The following is a 19,060-nucleotide window of genomic DNA, read 5'->3' as shown; positions in this document are numbered from 1 at the left end:
ATGTTTCTTGATGAATCCTTCCTTCCTTTTCTTTCATGCTTGTGAGTAGATAGGGGTGCTGAAATTAATCATATAATCAATTTATCAAGATGCAGATGTGAATGATTATGCATCAGTGTGGTAGCAGAGAATATTCTAATGTATTCTAATAGAATGCCATTACTTGTTGATTTTCTTGCTGCAGCTACAAAACCAAGTCTCACAGTGACAGGCAAATAGTGAAGGCTGTTTGATCATGTTCCATGTGTGTTTAAATTTGTTTAAGTGCATGACTACATGAGTTTTAGTAATGGCTGGCAGGGAGAAGATACTGGAGCACACGGTCAGTTTTAGAAGTTTTTATTACATTGCCAGTTGCTGACATTTCTGCACGAGTAAGTCTTCTTCAGGGCATATTAAGGGTGCCAACTCAGTGAAGCATGTCTGACTGGAGGAGCAGGTAAGCTGCATAATATAAAACAGCTCATGTCACGACACAACACTTAAAGCTATGGTTTACGATTTGGAAGATTGGTAATTATTATTAACATCGTTTATACGACGATTATGGTCCTGTAGTCCAATCTACACAATATGTATAGCAAAAAGAACCAAAAAAATCCATTCAGTCTATCAGCCGTGGGCCTGCATAGAAATTGACCAATGCTATCCAACCGACACGGTAAGCTCGCATTGGCTCGTACCCTCCATCCTATCCCCTCGTCTCCCCTGCTCCTCCTCGTCCCGCCTCGTCCCCACCCCCTCTGCTTAGAAACTACAAGTAGTTGTAACCGCTCTGAGCTGCTCAGCCACAGACACATGAACCCATTCAGCGCCTGCAGCCCTCCACCCCTGGCCAGTCTGCTGCTGAAAGCCCCACTAGGATTCAGAGAAGCACAGTACAGAAGCACAGAATGTGTTGCCGCCGTTATTACCGTTACCGGTGCCGCGTCGAGTCTCCCTGATCCTCTCCCCAACACAAAGCCGCTTCCAGCCGCAGCTGCAGCCTGAGCAGGGTCACTCTGCACTGCAGCACCGCGGAGCTAGAGACCAGCCTCCCTCCAGCTCCAGCAGTACCAGCGGTCGCCGCGGTCCTGTTGCCGCCACCAGGCTACCAGTAATTACGGCGACGACGGCAACTGGCACCGCCTCATTACCGGCAGCTGGTGCACAGCGGCGGCAACGGGCACAGCCTCAGAGCTACAGGGAGACTGTATGTGGGGGTCTCTAGCTCCACGGTGCCGCAGTGCAGAGCGACCCCAGTCAGGCAGCAGCGGCGGTGCTAATACAGCGGAGTTTCTGTTGAACAGGTAATCTTTGGTTTTATTGTGGAAGTTCTGACTGTGAATCCAACATTTTACTCCGCATTCAAAGCCGTGTTTGTTTTCTCTAATACAACAACATATACACCCAGTCACATTTTATGAGGCACCAGTTTAAAGCTGCCATTCTTAAATTGCTCTGTTTGCTTTGAAGAAGACATACTCTGTGGCACATACTGTGCCGAAATGTCAGCAACCTGCACCGTAATAAAAATTTCTAAAACTATGTGCTTCACCATCTTCTCCAGCTATTTATCTGTCCCCTGCTCTAAGATGCACCAGTCCGCAATCAGTTCATCAGCTGAAGGCGAGAGTTTTCCTCCTACAATTTTAGTAATTGGCTAGACTGTTTTCATACTACATTCATTGCTGCCCAACTATGGGCAGGATATAGCATGCCATGCAGTTAGCCATTTCTCACCACTGTACAAGCAATCTATCCTAAGCTTTACAGTTTTCTCAATTTTTAGGAACAGTCAGAAAAAATCAGTTGACGGCCACTGCGAAAGACCAGGAGGTGGAGGCCTACATCAAAAGGTGGCTTCATCTCGCTGGAGATAGGGACGGTGGGAGGAGAGAGAGAGAGGAGAAAAGGCGTGCCACACAGCTCGCACGTAAGTCAGCTACAATACCTATTTTGCAATATGTGTGATACTGTTCTACAGCAGAAATCAAGATGAAGCTGTCAGCATTATGTAAAAAAAAAAAAAAAAAAAAAAAAAACAGGGCAAACTACAGAACAAATCTCCCCAATTCTAAATGAACAAATACAATTAAAAAAGGCAGTGTTGTAATTTTTGCCATTTTTTCCGCTATGGTCAATTAGGAATAAGAAGCTTGTTCAGCCACCATGCAGCAAGCATAGCCTTTTTCTTGTAAATGTAAAGATTTCTCTTGGCAGTGATGGGACAGTAATGTAAACTGTAACTGGAATTGTCACCCATTGCCTTTCTTAAAAGCCAGTTCATGGGTCTGAAAAGTAGGGAAATCACATTTCAGTTAGAAACACATCTTTAATGAGAACTGTATTTGACTTTAGTGTAATATTCTATCTACAAAATAAATTCATGAATATGAAGCAACAGCTGAAATACATTTTTACATATTAATATTACATGCCACCTCATGCTAAATTGAGCTGGAATGAAAGACAAAAACAAACTTCTAATGTTAACATGAGTGTATGAAGTTTTGAGTCTTAAGATGTGGTCTTAACCTCAAACTTTTCCCTTTACTGCTGCATTCATGGTCTTCAGCTCCACCATGTGGTCAACTGGTGTAAATACACAGCGATTGTGTGAAAGAGGCTAGCTGACTCTCAGACTTGATATGTGGTAGGTTTAATATGTAGGATGGAGTTGCTTCCAACTTAGAGCCTCAGCCATGTTGCAATGGAATATAATTTGGCATAATATATAAAAAATAAACACCATCTCCACCTGTAAAACAACCAATCTGTTTATATTTTGGGAACGTCAGAAAAGAAAAAAAAAAGATTTAGACAGTATAAAACAGGCCATGTTGGAGCTGCTGGATGAAGTAAATGCTGATGTGGAGCCACTCACATGAATGAGTTAGTTAAAACTATTCTTACCGTTCTGGCATTTCACACAAGCCCACCCACCTCTTCCTCCTGCCTCACATCCACGTGCCCCCCTCCCTCACCCGTGCATGCGTTGGCATGGTAAACAGAAGGGGAAAGCGAGTGACACTGGAACAAGACGTTTCTGATTCTGATTCAGAGGTTACTGTATAACAACACGCGTGGTGAAAAACAAGAATCTAGAAGCAGTGTTGGGCAAATTATTCTGGGAAAGTATTTTTTTGACTGATTACTCCAGTAACCTAATCAAGTTAGTGTGTGAATGTGAGAATAGTGGAGACTGCCTGATCTTCGGGTCTTGGGGAACACCGGTGTCCGCTGGCCGAGGTAGACAGGCTCGCCTACCTGTGCCACAGACCACGGAAAGCAGCGAGACCAAGACACCCAGAGTCTACTCTTGTTTGGCCAAAATCCTGCGAGTCAAGCAGAGCACTTGCTCCAGCCCAGTCTTTCCACTCCTTTCACCTCACACTTCAGCACCCGTCCTGGGCTGTCAACTCTGCCCTTTTTTTTTTTTTAGAATGATCAGAACAGTATTTATTAGGCTACTTTTAAAAATAACAGGACAGCAGACTGGCAGAGCGAGGTGAGCCGATCTGTAGCAATCACAAAAGGAACAATCACTCATTTTAAAAATACTTAACCAGAATAATTTGCCCAACACTACTTCTAGATTATTGTTTTTCACCATGCATAATAAAAATAACATGTTTGAGAAGAAATTTTAGTTTTCATGAACGACGGCGTTTCAGCTTCCATACTGCAGAAGTGGGCTAAACTGGGTTGGAAAAACGATTGAACGATAAAAACTAGGGCTGACCTGATTATCATATTTTGATAATCGAAGCTTTGCAGACATAAAATCGATTTTAATCGAAGCTTCGACGGCCGGTGGGGTGGCGACCGTAAGGTCTGACCAGGGGTAGGGCGTGGGGGCGATCGTAGCGCAAATAATGAAAGTAATGGCAAACAAACACTGCATATCTCCAAAATCAGGCAGGTTTCCAGGATGCTCCAGGAAGTTGCCTTTCATTTTAATGTAATGATTGGTCAGACTTTTCTCAGAATTATATGAAAATGCAGTAATGATGAGTTTTTATCCCTGGTGAATTTCTCTTACATTTTAGTGAGTCATTAGATTAATAGCATTTTAGCTAAAACAAAAAAAATGTGTAAAAGTTCCAGAAAGGTAAGAATAGCTTTAATACCTACTAGCTACTGTAGCAGTTTTTCAGATGTGTTAAAAGGCCTATAAGCCACACAGGTTGTGCATGTCAACTGGTGCTCTGCTCCCCAGCTCCAGAACCAGGACAGAGAGACCTCACCTCTACTTTTATCCCAACTCTCTCCTCTTGTGAGGGCTTTTAGATCCGAGTATGGCCCCAGTGTTCCGCCAGAGCACCGTGCCATAGCACACAGACCTCTGGTCCAGTAAATGTCCAGTTTTGTGGATACCTATTACACACCACCAGACTGACAGCTATCTTGGGGGTCCCCATGGGGAGTTATTAAAGAGGAAATATTCAAGATTTTTATCTACTTTTTACTTAATGAAACAGCTTCAGAGTAATGTTGTTGGCTTGTTCCAGTGAGAATGGAGGGTCTCTGCCTTCCACCTAGCGTCACTTGGCTGAAAACCAACCTTGTAAGATCAGAGCCTCCGACCCCGTGTCCCAGCTCTCGTGCTGGCAGCATCATGACACACCAAAACACCTCTTTTTATGACAGCTAGAACCACACAAATACACACATTGCAACATGTATATGATACGCTCCATTAATTGCATTCTGGCTTGCTTCATTGAACCAACAAATGCTGAGGAAAGGTTAGCAAAATAGCAAAAAATCAAATGGCTGTGCACTATTCTCCTTTAACATGAAGACAAACTCAAATATACATTATGTTTTATTACTGTAACTTCAGGTTAAATGTGACGTTTGTCAGAGTGTTTGATGAAGCTGCTTTACTCCAGTTCACTTTGCTTGTTATCAGTACCATCTTTCATTGTTGTCTGAACAGAATGAGGTTGAGCAAGCAGATATTGGGTCAGTGATCAAACACTATATCAATTATAGCTTCAGATCAATTGTAATTAAAAATAGACTATGGATTTAAGTATTGAAAGACATCAACACAATATTGTATAACTTCATATCACTTTATGGGGCCTTTTTTGTTTGGTCTCCTGATAAGGTTTTGTGTTTTGCACTGCAACCATATACAGTAACCACAGTACTGCTTTACTGAGTCAACAAAATATGTTCTTTTGTGCATTTCTTAAAGGGCCAGATGAAGACGAGACAATGCTGGGGCCATGAGTGAGCATGTTCCGCACGTGTTCTTCATGTTTGTTTTGTTTGTGTTGTGTTGAATAAAATAAAGACTGTTCACTACTGTTCATAAGTTGTTTCAAAATAAAGACTGTTCACTACTGTTCATAAGTTGTTTCTCATGTCTGGTTATTTCTTCAATTCTTCAGTAGGTATCTTCATCTTTGACCCTGAGACCAACAAGACTGGACCACTGCATGTCACCATTTAACACAGTATCTGGAGGTACCATAATGACATGTACAGTAGCCACAAATTCAGACCAGTTCAGGTTTATTTATATGATGTGTTCATATTTGACATATAACTTTGTCATGGTTTGGTTGTGACTCCAAAGTGTGCAGGCTAGACAAGATCATAGACTCTAAACCAGTTCTGGGTAAGTCTGAAAGCTAGTTCTAATGTCCATTCCAAGTGGTATATGGGCCAGAATAAAAATGTACAGTGGTGGCCCACATTTGGGTGAGTGCTGGTTTTTTTTGTCTCTTCTTGGCTGACATTTGGCACTGTGTTGGTTTGGTTGTGGCCCACATCTGGCAAACAGCTGTGGACCACCCATGTGCCATCATTCCAAGTGGATTGTGGGCCAGAATAAAAATGTACAGTGGTGGCCCACATTTGGGTGAGTGCTGGTTTATTTGGTCTCTTCTTGGCTGACATTTGGCACTGTGTTGGTTTGGTTGTGGCCCACATCTGGCAAACAGCTGTGGACCACCCATGTGCCACCATTCCAAGTGGGATGTGGGCCAGAATAAAAATGTACAGTGGTGGCCCACATTTGGGTGAGTGCTGGTTTATTTGGTCTCTTCTTGGCTGACATTTGGCACTGTGTTGGTTTGGTTGTGGCCCACATCTGGCAAACAACTGTGGACCACCCATGTGCCATCATTCCAAGTGGGATGTGGGCCAGAATAAAAATGTACAGTGGTGGCCCACATTTGGGTGAGTGCTGGTTTATTTGGTGTCGGCTGACATTTGGCACTGTGTTGGTTTGGTTGTGGCCGACTTCTGGCAAACAGCTGTGGACCACCCATGTGCCATCATTCCATGTGGGATGTGGGCCAGAATAAAAATGTACAGTGGTGGCCCACTTTTGGGTGAGTGCTGGTTTATTTGGTGTCGGCTGACATTTGGCACTGTGTTGGTTTGGTTGTGGCCCACTTCTGGCAAACAGCTGTGGACCACCCTTGTGCCATCTTCCCATGCCGTACTTGGGCCAGAATAAAAGTGTACAGTGGCCCACATTCGGTTGAGTGCTGGTTTATTTGGCCAGTTTTTGGTTGACATCTGGCATTGTGATGGCTTGGTTGTGGCCCACTTTTGGCAAACAGGAGCGGACCTCCCAAGTGCCATCATTCCATGCGGTATGTGGACCGGATGAACATGTCAGGTGTGGGCCAGATATGGGCCAAAAGAAATTTGCTATCTGGGGTGTGAATGTGTGTGTTAATATCTCACGCACTCTGTTAAGATGAATAAACACAAACCGCTGCAGAGCGCGAGCCTGGCACAGAGGTGCGCGCTCTGGCGCATCTGGCACAATCCAACGTCTATGTTAAGTACACGTTGTTATTGATATTGTAGCGTCCGAGCCGATCAACAACATAACACAAACTTATCTGACAGCTCTCACTTCTTCCTCTGCTCCTCCTCACTCACACACACAGGTCTTCCTCACACTCACCCCGGCCCCTCAGTTTCTCATCGAACCATACGCTACCTGCCCGTACACATTCACAGTCAGTCAGAAATCACAAACATCATAACAACAACATTACTGCGGGGTCGCAACAATATTTTCAGTTGTGCAGTATATTAATGAGCGACAAGTCAGATTGCTACGTGGCATAAGCACACCAGTGTTTGTAGAGCGTGGTGCGACACCCCCCCCCCCCCCCCGCCTATTTGCCGTTTCTGTGCGTGCATTGAAATTGAATCCTGGCAGCGCCACTGCTCTCAGATGCAGCTGCATCTCTCCAGGTCACTGGTGTGTGTGAGTGTGAGAGGAAGAAAAGCCCTGACTTGCTTGGACAGACGTTGTTTGATGTCACCCGCTGATTTGCATATATAAATATCTAGACCCCGAATATAAGACGACCCGTCTTTTTCAGACTTTTTTTGATGGAAAAAATATCGTCTTATATTCGGGTCAATACGGTAATTTGCCATGTGCGCTCTGTGGAGCGGCTACAAAGTGACAAAGTGTAATCTGCCCCTTTATCCCAGAAAATCTTTTTTTTTCTTTTACCTAGATGTTAAAACAATGTAAAGCAGGATTTCCAGGATAGTTACCATTACTTTGAACGCCTTTCCACTACGCAGTTACAGCTCTACTGGACTCGGTTTAGGTCATTTTCCATTACAGCTGAGTCCTTCACAGTTCCTCCTCAGGGCCGCGTTGTCTCCTCTTTATTCTCTCCTCTCGTCAGCTCCAAACACACGTGCACCTTGTTAACTCAGGTGACAGAATAATAACAGTCTCAGTAGGCTGCAGATCAGTGTGTGCTGCTGCCGGTGTGTTTTTAAATTTGGCGGGTTTGATCCTTGTCGGACGTCACACTAGAGTTTGTTTTTTTCTTCTCTCTAATAGGCCTACGTATTTGTGTAGGCTATGAGAAACAGTGTCTCAGATGCAAAAAAAATAAATTAAAAAAAATCAAAAGGACACGTCTGACTATAACATAATCAATGTCAGAAAAGCGGAATGTGTGAAAAATAATATTAATTAATTAATTAATTGCGGTTACATGCTGCTATTTAGACATGCCGCTATTTCGACATTGACTTTTAATTGTCGGAATAGCAGCATGTAACCGTGTGCATCATGCCCAACACACAAACAGGTCCATAAAACTACACAAAAACCTTGAAATATTACTCGGCACCACTTGTCCACGGCAATTCAAGTGTCCTGAAGGGATATAGTCCAGAGTTTACCCGAAATGACGTAATTGAGGCAAGTCTGGTCACGTCCGCATGTGTTGCCTGAACGCGAGAGCGCGCACCATGCAAATTCAATGCAGGACTGTTTAGGCTGTAAAAATGTCCTAACTGACGTCGGTTCAAGTAAACTTTGGACTATATCAGGACACTTGGATTGCAGTGGACAGGCAGTGTGGAGGAATATGAAATGGTTTTTGTGTAGTTTTATGGAAGTTTTTGTGTCGGGTGCTATTTTTCTAATACTGACTACGGACTACGGACCGGCCTCCCGGGTCTCTAGATGCACTTTGAGGAATAAAGAACTACTGCGGAGTATTCATCAGCATGAAGGTAAGTCACTAATGACTGAACTTCATTTTTTGGTGAATTATTAAAATAATAATTTAAAAGTATGGACTTCTTGGCGATGGTTAGACCAGTGAGGAGAATGCTGGAGGATGTAGTGTGCACCGTTTTTTAGGCGTGTGAGATAGTGTTCATTACTCCTCATCCTCCACAACATTGCTCACAAGCAAAGACGACCAGAACACCCTCCTGTTAGGTGGCATGAGAGGACAAAGATTGTGGATAATGTCTCTCTTCCTGGCCTCCTCAACCCCTATATCCCGTGGTTGCAAAAGAGTGGGCACCTTCATCTCGAATTTCTTCAAGAGGAAGTCCAATTCTGTGAAGTCGGTCTCCATATGGGAAAGCTTGAAAAACAGACTCTTGGAGCTACGCCACACGTGAATCTCCGCCATCTCTCCAAGCTTCGGTGCCTGTGCTTTTTTGACCTTGGTAGTGGAATGGCCATCCCTCCAATACAGCACATTGGCATTCTCCAGTTGGACAACATCCACTTTCCTGGAGTTGCAGTTTTGTTCTGAATAATTAAAAATCATAGGGAAATTGAAAATGTTGAAATGTCACAACAATTACAGAGAGTTGAAAGTTGTTTTACTTATAATTAAAATGTCTCTTTAAAAATGGTGGTAAAACAACAGTTTTAAAATGCCATTAAAACAGTCCAGTCTTTGACAAAAAAGGGAGAGTGGCTACTCAAGTCCTGGGCCAGGGCCTTAGGATGGGAGAAGGGGATCCTGGTGCCGCCGGCTGCTCCACTCCGGCCCTGCAGTGGCGTATACTGGATTCTCCCTTGGCGAGTGTTGCGGGGGACACAGGCCCGGGTGTTCAACCAGCACAGTTCACACACTCAACGCATTTGACTCATCTCGCGTTCCTTTACTTATCACTTTGTGCGCATTGTATCAAGTTTCTTGCCGTCGGCCCAGCCACGGCGTTCCTCCGTGGACTCACTTTCTTTGGACCACCGCTCTGTCCCGACTCGCACTTTCTGCGGTGGAACTCGCGGAAAGCACAGACAATTGTTCCAATTTGCGGAAAAGTTGCGGTGATTGTACAAAATTGCAAGATCGCACAAAATTCACAGGGATTGGTTGAATTTGCGTTAATAGTTGCGGTCGCGACATTGCGAATTCCTGGAGGGACTGATCTGCATGGTAACTGAGGCAGCTCTACAGGGCAGACTTCTTATGTTTTTGCCACCTTTGGCAATCTGTGTTTGCATTCTCTTCTGTGTGGCCTTTCTCATGTTCAGCATGTTCCAAACAGCTTTGAACGCTTTGGGTCCCATCAGTGAGAATTTCCTGGAGGCCGACAAAGTGAAACCACTACTGGATTTAACAAACACAGAAATGGTTGCGGCACAGGTCACAGTTGCACAGGCCAGGACGAAGAGAAAGTGACTGAGTCAACTTGTTACAAAGGAGTACATAGGCCTGGGACGATAATCAATAAATCAATTAATCGCACGATAAATGAAAATGAATTCGATAGTTTTTCCGGCCTCGATAAATCGCCATGTGCATGCGCACGTATTTGTTTTCCTCCAACCAGGCTGGATGACAAGAGGCTTCACTCTGCATCGGTCTCAGCACCTGGGGCGTTTGTTTTGCAGAATGAAAGGAGTGAACCCTCTTTTCAGTCATCCAGGATCTTTGTTTCCCAGAATGCATTTGGCAGCAACCGGCAGCGCTAGCTGTAAAGCTAAGCAGCTAAAAGCTATTTTACCGTAACTCTTGCTGCCGCGCTGTTAACACGTCACTTTTTAAAGTTTTAATATTTTTTCATGCGAGAAAGTCACAGTTTAGATCCCCAGTCTGTGGTCAGTTCATCCACATATCGCCTGTTAGGAGATTTCCTCCGACGTTTTTGGAGCTAATGTGGTAGCAGCGACCAGGAGGAGCGGGGCTTCCCACAGTCTGCAGCCGTCTGCAGCAGCTCACGGGCCGGTCAACCTCCGTCATTGGGGGAGAAAACGACTAAGAAAACTTATCAGCAGGTTTTTAGAGGTTTACCGCCGGCTGTTTTAATACTTTTTAGGAGATAAATGCTAGTCTCATTGATGAAATCTTACATCTGTGGAAGTCACATTAGTTTGTTTGAATGAAAAGTGGAGCTTCAGGTGTGTAACGTTATTGGACAGAAGAGCTGCACTGCACTGTTTATTATTTTTTGTTTATTTTATTTATTTAGGATAGTAGCTATATAAGTTGAAGTTCTTGTCATTCCAATTACAATGGTTAAAAAAAAAATACTCGCATTTAAAAGGGTCTACTTGCATTATTATGAAATATTATTATTATATTAGTGGTTAATTTGTTCTCAAAAAAATGTGTCAATATCGTTTATCGTCAATAATTTGTGGGACAATATATCGTCCAGCAAAATTTATCATCGTCCCAGGTCTAGGAGTACATGGTATTCGTGCCACGCCAGCGGTAATGACTGCGTTCAAACACGCACTAACATTCGGGGAATCAACTGCTATGTGTAAAAACTCATTCTCCACGTTGAAGAACTTATTTACCGAGCACGGACGCAGCATGTTGCGTAGACGGAAAGCACATCTCATCCAGCTGGCATTTGAGAATGACCTCAGTCGGAAATTCAAAGATGAATGGAAGGAGATGCTGTTAAGAAGGTTACACTCATCAGGAAAGAGGAGACTGCAACTCTACTGAAGGTAAGAGCTGGTTATTTTTATCATCTGTAGTGTTGCTACTGTTTGTGTTTGTTAGCAATGTGGTTATATCATTCGCTGTTGGACATCACATGTTAGATCAGCGCCGTCTGATCTGTGGAGTCTGTTTTTATGTCGCTCTGGGTTACCTGGCTTGTTTCTTGCTTCTGATTGGCTAGTGCAGTTATTCAGGTTTTCATCTGTTTGTAATGGTCGGGTTAGAATGAACATTGTGTTAGTTAAGCAGGTATATTTACTTGTGACAGTGTGTTATTGTAATGTTTCTTATTACGTATCTATGTGGCTTAGATAAAACAGTTGGGCTGCATAAGCTTTCTCATACTATGCATCACGTCATCGTCCTCCCTTGGTTTTCAGCTGCCCCCCCTTCTGTACTGAGCTGGCGCCAGGACTGTTTCTAGCATAATTACACTTTAATTAATTCAATTCAATTCAACTTATTTATAAAGCACATTTCATGCACAAGCTCGGGGGACTCCCGAGGCAGCGGCCACAGAAGCAAAAACTCGGGTCTGGGAAAAGTTCGGGGAGGCTATGGAGGAGGACTGCCGGTCAGCCTCGAAGAAATTCTGGCAAACCATCCGACACCTCAGGAGGGGGAAGCAGTGTTCCGCCAACACTGTTTACAGTGGAGGAGGGGAGCTGTTGACCTTGACTGGGGATATTGTCGGGCGGTGGAAGGAATACTTCGAGGATCTCCTCAATCCCACTGACACGCCTTCTGTCGAGGAAGCAGAGGCTGAGGACTCGAGAGGTCGATTCATTCATTACCCAAGCTGAAGTCACTGAGGTAGTCCAGAAGCTCCTTAGTGGCAAGGCACCAGGGGTGGATGAGATCCGCCCTGAGTACCTCAAGTCTCTGGATGTTGTGGGGCTGTCGTGGCTGACACGCCTCTGCAGCATCTTCAAAAAGGAGGACTGGAGGGTGTGTTCCAACTATTGGGGGATCATACTCCTCAGCCTCCCGGGGAAAGTCTATTCCAGGGTACTGGAGAGGAGAATTCGGCCGATAGTCGAACCTTGGATTCAGGAGGAACAATGCGGTTTTTGTCCTGCCGTGGAACGCTGGACCAGCTCTACACCCTCCGCAGGGTGCTCGAGGGTGCATGGGAGTTTGCCCAACCAGTCCACATGTGTTTTGTGGACTTGGAGAAGGCTTTCGACCGTGTCCCACGTGGCATCCTGTGGGAGGTGCTCTTGGAGTATGGGGTCGGAGGCCCTCTGCTGAGGGCTCTACGGTCCCTGTATGACCGGAGCAGGAGCTTGGTTCGCATGGCCGGCAATAAGTCAGACCTGTTTCCAGTGCGTGTTGGACTCTGGCAGGGCTGCCCTTTGTCACCGGTTCTGTTCATTATTTTTATGGACAGAATTTCTAGGCGCAGCCAAGGGTCGGGGGGGGGGTTATGGTTCGGGAGCCACTTGATTTCTTCTCTGCTTTTTGCGGATGATGTTGTCTTGTTGGCTCCCTCGAGCCAGGACCTTCAGCATGCACTGGGGTGGTTTACAGCCGAGTGTGAAGCAGCTGGGATGAGAATCAGCACCTCTAAGTCCGAGGCCATGGTTCTCGACCAGAAAAAGGTGGTTTGCACCCTCCAGGTCGGGGGAGAGTTCCTGCCTCAGGTGGAGGAGTTTAAGTATCTTGGGGTCTTGTTCACGAGTGGGGGAAGGATGGAGCGCGAGACTGACAGGCGGATCGGTGCAGTGGCCGCAGTAATACGGTCGTTGTATCGGTTCGTCGTGGTGAAGAAGGAGCTGAGCCAAAAGGCGAAGCTCTCAATTTACCGGTCAATCTACGTTCCCACCCTCACCTATGGTCATGAACTGTGGGTCATTACCGAAAGAACAGGATCACGGATACAAGTGGCCGAAATGAGCTTCCTCCGCAGGGTGGTGGGGCGCTCCCTTAGAGATAGGGTGAGGAGCTCTGTCACCCGGGAGGAGCTCGGAGTAGAGCCGCTGCTCCTCCACATCGAGAGGAGCCAGCTGAGGTGGCTCGGGCATCTGTATCGGATGCCCCCTGGACGCCTCCCTCGGGAGGTGTTCCGGGCATGTCCCACCGGGAGGAGGCCCCGAGGAAGACCCAGGACACGCTGGAGTGACTACGTTACTCGGCTGGCCTGAGAACGCCTTGGGGTCCCCCCGGAAGAGCTGGAGGAAGTTTCTCGGGAAAGGGAAGTCTGGGGATCCCTGCTCCGACTGCTGCCCCCGCGACCCGGATTCGGATGAAAATGGATGGATGGATGGATGGATGGATGGATGGATTTCATGCACAAGGCAGACTCAATGTGCTTCACAACAGGTAAAAACAGTCATAGAAAATCAATTAGAAATCAATTGGAGTGCAAGTGCAAGTAAACAATCATATATGCCATCTTCACCATATACACACTTAAACTCACGTATGCTATATGCTGTTGAAAAAAGATTTAGTTTTAATCTGTTTTTAAAAAATGGCTACTGATGTAGCATGTGTAACTGTATCAGGCAAGGTGTTCCATTTTTGTGGGGTATATACACTAAAAGTTGCCTCTTTCTTTGGATCTGGTGCGAGTAGGGATGTATATCGTTAGGATTTTATCGATACCGATACCCATACCGATACTCCTTATCGTTACTGATATCGATACTCTTATCGATACTACAACATGTAATTTAGTGTAAAAAATAATGATGTTAAAAGATTCAACCTTTTTTTTTGTTTGTTTTTTATTAGGGGGGCAGCAACCAGCATAAAAAATTGACAGCAGAGAGGAACACCTCCTTTAAACCCTCCTTTAAAGTCAACAGTTAACCTGCAGAAGCTGCAGTTAATCTATCATCATGATAAAATAGGATCTCCTTCTATGGATCTTGATGAATATTTAGCTTTTTTACTCTTAAAGTTGTATTGCTCTGACTCACAGCTCGCCTCAGCTCAGGTGATCTGCAGGTTGTTTTCACTTCATTGCTACGACGCTGCGCCCCGTGTGTGCGTGTATGTCTGTGTACAGCGCTGACACACACACACACACACACGCTGCATCCACAGCAGCCGGTCCATGTTCTTCACGCCGTAGACCAGTCAATTTATGAGACGTGTTACCGCAGAATAAACGACACAAGCAGCTCAGTGTTTCCACAGTCGGAGTTTTCTCCTCCTTTCTTACCGGAGTGACAGGGTCGCTCTGACTGCACTCTGCTCCTCAGCAGCAACATGAAGCTGCTGGAGCCTCCTCTGTCTCCTCACTGACCTGCTGCTCTACTGGACACTCCCTCCGCCTCCGACATGACTTAAAGTACTTTGCTGGGTCTCGGTGCGAGGCTTCAAACACATGACGACCCGACACAGGCGAACGGACCGGGCCGGACTCGTCTCGCTCCACACGCACCGTCAGGCCGTGTGTCAGCGCTGCAGCGCGGCAGCGCGGAGAGACGCTGCTGAGACTCGCCGCGGCTCGCCCGGTCCAAGTGCTGATTAGAGCGGCAGGGATCAGCTGCGGTGACCGCCGTGTAGCGGTTCTGTTGCGCTGACGGACCGGTGGGAATTGGGGGGTGACAAGCTGCTGTGGCGGCAGTGTCATTATTACGTGACGCTTAGGGAGACGTTCAAAAAGTACCGATAAGAGTACCGTTAGTCCAGAATCTTAACGGTACTCTGGTACCGACGCAATTATGGACCGGTACCAAAAAGTACCGGTCCACGGTATACATCACTAGGTGCGAGGGATGAGTAATGGCGCATTTCCACTAGCACGGCTCGGCACGGCTCAGCTCGGTTTGGTTGTGTTTCCATTACAACTGAGTATCACTAGTGCCGCCGTGACGTCATTTACACGGCGCCGAGCAACGCTCTAAACTCTGTAAATATATAACTTTAGCAACATTTGAAACATTTTCAGGCGAGAAAGTAGTCGTTTAGATCCCCAACGTGTTGAAAATCTGACTAAATACCAGCTGTTTACAATTTTGTTTCGACGAAGTCGGCGTTACTAAAGCTAGCCGTAGTGAGCAATGCACTTCCGGTTATTTTCACAAAATAAAACACCTGTTACCTTTTATCACAAGGAAAGCCATTACGATAGAATTGGTGCTTTTACTTTGTAAACAGGAAGTGAACCTACCCTCGCTGTAGCTAGCTTTAAACCGCCGTTTTGACTGCTCTCGTCCCGTTAACGGCATTTAACCGTTCATTATGCCTTACCGGAGAGTCTTGCCAGCTCTCAGATCGGCCTGGTTCATTGTAAAACATTTATTTATTGATGTAAATGTGGTGTTTTCTGTGCGTTCAGACCCCAAGGCAGTGCTGCTCTTGTGTCTCCACCGGGGCGAGGCTCGTAGGCTGGCCGGCGGAGCACGTCAGGAGCCGGGTTGCTGCCTCTATGATGTTGCGGTCGCTGCTCGGACCTGGAGCTTCACTTCTCCCAAAAACATCGGGGCAAACTTCTAAACAGCCGTCGTTTGGATAAACTAACCGCACATGGGGATCTAAACAGTAACTTTCTCGCATGAAAAAATATTAAAACTTAATAAAGTCACGTAATAACAGAGCCAGTCTCAATATTAGAAATTCTCTGGTAATAACAGGCTTCAGCAGGAACATTTCTGTTGTCGGTCGTCGCTTCCAGTGACGACACTCATCGGCCAATCAGTGGAAGGCAGTTGGCTGACGTCACGTTTTAGTAACGCTTCGGCTCGCTTGGAACCAGGGCTGAGGTGATACCAAAAGTGTACCTGGTTGCAGGTACTGCGTGCTAGTGGAAACACGCAAATAGCGCGCTGAGCCGAGCCGAGCCGAGACGAAGCGCGCTAGTGGAAATGCGCCATATGTTGCCACTGCCTGTTGACCGAAGTGTTCATGCTGGGGTGTAGCCTAAGTGATGAGCATATCTGTAATGTACTGAGGTGCAAGGCCATGTAGTGCTTTATAAACCAGGAGCAGTATTTTGAAATCGGTTCTTGTTCTAATGGGTAAACAGTGCAAAGATTTAAGAATGGGTGTGATGTGTGATATTTCTTGGTACCAGTGACGTCCAACGCGATGTGCTGGCGTGATCTCTACCAGTGCGTCTCTGAGTGTGGAGAACGACAGTGGCAGTTGGTTTGTAAAAAAAATTGTGTGAGGACCCTCTTTTCCTTCTGGGAGTCCATGAACACAAATGTTGTTTCTCCTGCTGCAGTCTTCAAGGTCTGCTAATTTTGTTTCCATAGTGTTAACACCAGGGTTTTCCTAGCAAGCCGTATGGGGAGTGTGCAGGAACCAGACAAAAACCAAGCAGTGCAACAGAGAGTGGCCTTTGTGACGTCTTAAAAAGTCTCTTTTGATCAACTTCAAAAATTAACTCAAACTTCCGTGGTCCCAACAACCAGCCTCCCTCAGTCCTTTTTCTTCTCTCCTCTCTTTTTTCCCTTTCCCCCTCATCCAGCTGGCCTTTGTCTCTGTTCCCTCCCCTTTGATTGGGAATGTACTTGGATGGGAGACCGCCTGGGAATACCGGGTGCTGTAAGCTTTTTCACTTTTCTTTGTACACAGCACCGACCGCTCTTTGTCTCATTCATGAAATAGCCTGCGTCTTTTCTATTCTTTTAAATAGCCTAGTCTTGCTGTCAACCTGTCTGCACTGTGGCCAGCACCACTCAGAACGCAAAATCAATACTTTTATGTTATAACCCTGTAATAATGACAGTAGACACAAGCTAAGCAAAAAGGAAAGAAAGAACGAACCAAGGACAGAAAGATCCCTTTCTACACCCGGAATTGGGCTTGGTGCTGATGATCATCAAGTTTATAGAGGCTATTTGTCACCTCAGCTCTCGCTTACGGCCATACCACCCTGAACACGCCCGATCTCGTCTGATCTCGGAAGCTAAGCAGGGTCGGGCCCGGTCAGTACTTGGATGGGAGACCGCCTTGGAATACCGGGTGCTGTAAGCTTTTTCACTTTTCTTTGTACACAGCACCGACCGCTCTTTGACTCATTCATTAAATAGCCTACGTCTTTTCTATTCTTTTAAATAGCCTAGTCTTGCTGTCAACCTGTCTGCACTGTGGCCTGCACCACTCAGAAAGCAAAATCAATACTTTACTGTCATTATTACAGGGTTATAACATAAAACACAAGCTAAGCAAAAAGGCAGGAAAGAAAGAACGAACCAAAGACGGAAAGATCCCTTTCTACACCCGGAATTGGGCTTGGTGCTGATGATCATCACGTTTATAGAGGCTATTTGTCACCTCAGCTCTCGCTTACGGCCATACCACCCTGAACGCGCCCGATCTCGTCTGATCTCGGAAGCTAAGCAGGGTCGGGCCCGGTCAGTACTTGGATGGGAGACCGCCTGGGAATACCGGGTGCTGTAAGCTTTTTCACTTTTTCACAGCACCGACTGCTCTTTGTCTCATTCATGAAATAGCCTACTTCTTTTCTATTCTTTTAAATAGCCTAGTCTTGCTGTCAACCTGTCTGCACTGTGGCCAGCACCACTCAGAAAGCAAAAACAATACTTTTATGTTATAACCCTGTAATAATGACAGTAGACACAAGCTAAGCAAAAAGGAAAGAAAGAACAAACCAAAGACAGAAAGATCCCTTTCTACACCCGGAATTGGGCTTGGTGCTGATGATCATCAAGTTTATAGAGGCTATTTGTCACCTCAGCTCTTGCTTACGGCTATACCACCCTGAACACGCCCGATCTCGTCTGATCTCTGAAGCTAAGCATGGTCGGGCCCGGTCAGTACTTGGATGGGAGACCGCCTGGGAATACCGGGTACCCCCCGGCAGTGCTAGCACTGGTCGGGGGAGGTTGTTTAAGTTTTCCTTTTCGAATATACGGACGGATTTACCGGTTTTGACCCTATTTTATTCAATTTGACCATGTCTAAAGCTAGCAGGAATTCGGCCTCGGTTGCATCCGCTCTCTCCTCTGTGGGTCCTGCAAAGGACGCACAGAGGACCTGTGAACAGCTCAGCGGGACCTGTGAACAGCTCAGCTGGCCCTGCTAGCAACTCAGCAGGACCGGTGAACAACTCAGCGGGACAGGCGGGCATGCCAGCCCAGGCGGCGGCGGCGGCGGCTGATTCGGCGGGACGAGAGAGCAGCACGGGACCCGGCGGTGCGGCCGGGAGGACGGCGGTGGATTCGGCGGGACGAGCAGTGGATTCGGCGGGACGGGCGGAGGCTCCGGCGGCGGCTTCGTTGGCTGCGACGGCCGGGAGGGAGAGAGAAACGGCGGCTGCTCTTCTGGCAGCGAGGAGAGCCAAGGCTGCTGGGGCTGGAGCAGCGGCTGGAGCGGGGGCTGGAGCAGCGGCTGGAGCCGCGGCTGGCCCGTCCGTGGCAGCGAGACCCCAGCATGCCTACGAGAAGGACCTCACCGTGCTCCTGGAGCTGCAGGGGAATCTACCCGTCTCCGCGATGGAGCTCATGCGGGCGGTGAGAGGCTTGTGTGGGGGCTTGGTGGCTTGTCGTGCCACCGGTCCTCGCGCATATGAAGTCACAATGACACACATCAAGGGTAAGGAGCGCATTCTCGATGGTTTTAAGATTGGTGACACTGCTGTATTAGCCAAAGGTCTGTGTAATGATGAGCTGGTGGTTTCTTTTCTCAATCTGCCTGCCTATGTAACCGATGAGGAGATTGTGGTGAAGTTAGAGAGCTGGGGGGTGGGAGCTGCCTCCCCGATCAGGAGGAGAATGTGGCCGGGGACCAATGTCGCTGATGGCACCAGGTTCCTAAAAGTCAAGTTCAACGATAAAGTACAGAGCCTGCCGTACTCGGCCAGATTTGAGACGGCCCTTGGGCCCGAATACTTCAGAGTAATCCATGATCGGCAGGTTAAAGTGTGCAGGATGTGCCTGCAG

At 46.6% G+C, this 19,060-nt stretch overlaps 2 non-coding genes and 1 pseudogene across 2 annotated transcripts; all 3 read left to right on the top strand.

Moving 5' to 3' along the window:
• Positions 1-17,013: 17,013 nt before the first annotated feature.
• On the top strand, positions 17,014-17,132 carry LOC146983718 (5S ribosomal RNA). Its single transcript, XR_015036459.1, has one exon. It is a non-coding gene; the product is annotated as a 5S ribosomal RNA (ribosomal RNA).
• Positions 17,133-17,442: 310 nt separating this feature from the next.
• LOC146983717 (5S ribosomal RNA) lies at positions 17,443-17,561 on the top strand. Its single transcript, XR_015036396.1, has one exon. It is a non-coding gene; the product is annotated as a 5S ribosomal RNA (ribosomal RNA).
• A 300-nt stretch (positions 17,562-17,861) lies between these two features.
• LOC146983716 (5S ribosomal RNA) lies at positions 17,862-17,981 on the top strand (annotated as a pseudogene).
• The last annotated feature ends 1,079 nt before the right edge of the window (positions 17,982-19,060 follow it).

The sequence above is a fragment of the Trachurus japonicus genome, chromosome 8 (genome assembly GCF_045865225.1).
Source record: "Trachurus japonicus isolate A0001 chromosome 8, Traja_1.0".
Lineage (NCBI taxonomy): Eukaryota > Metazoa > Chordata > Actinopteri > Carangiformes > Carangidae > Trachurus > Trachurus japonicus.
The sequence above is the reverse complement of the archived record's forward strand: the minus strand, read 5'-3'. Positions and strand labels throughout refer to the sequence as shown.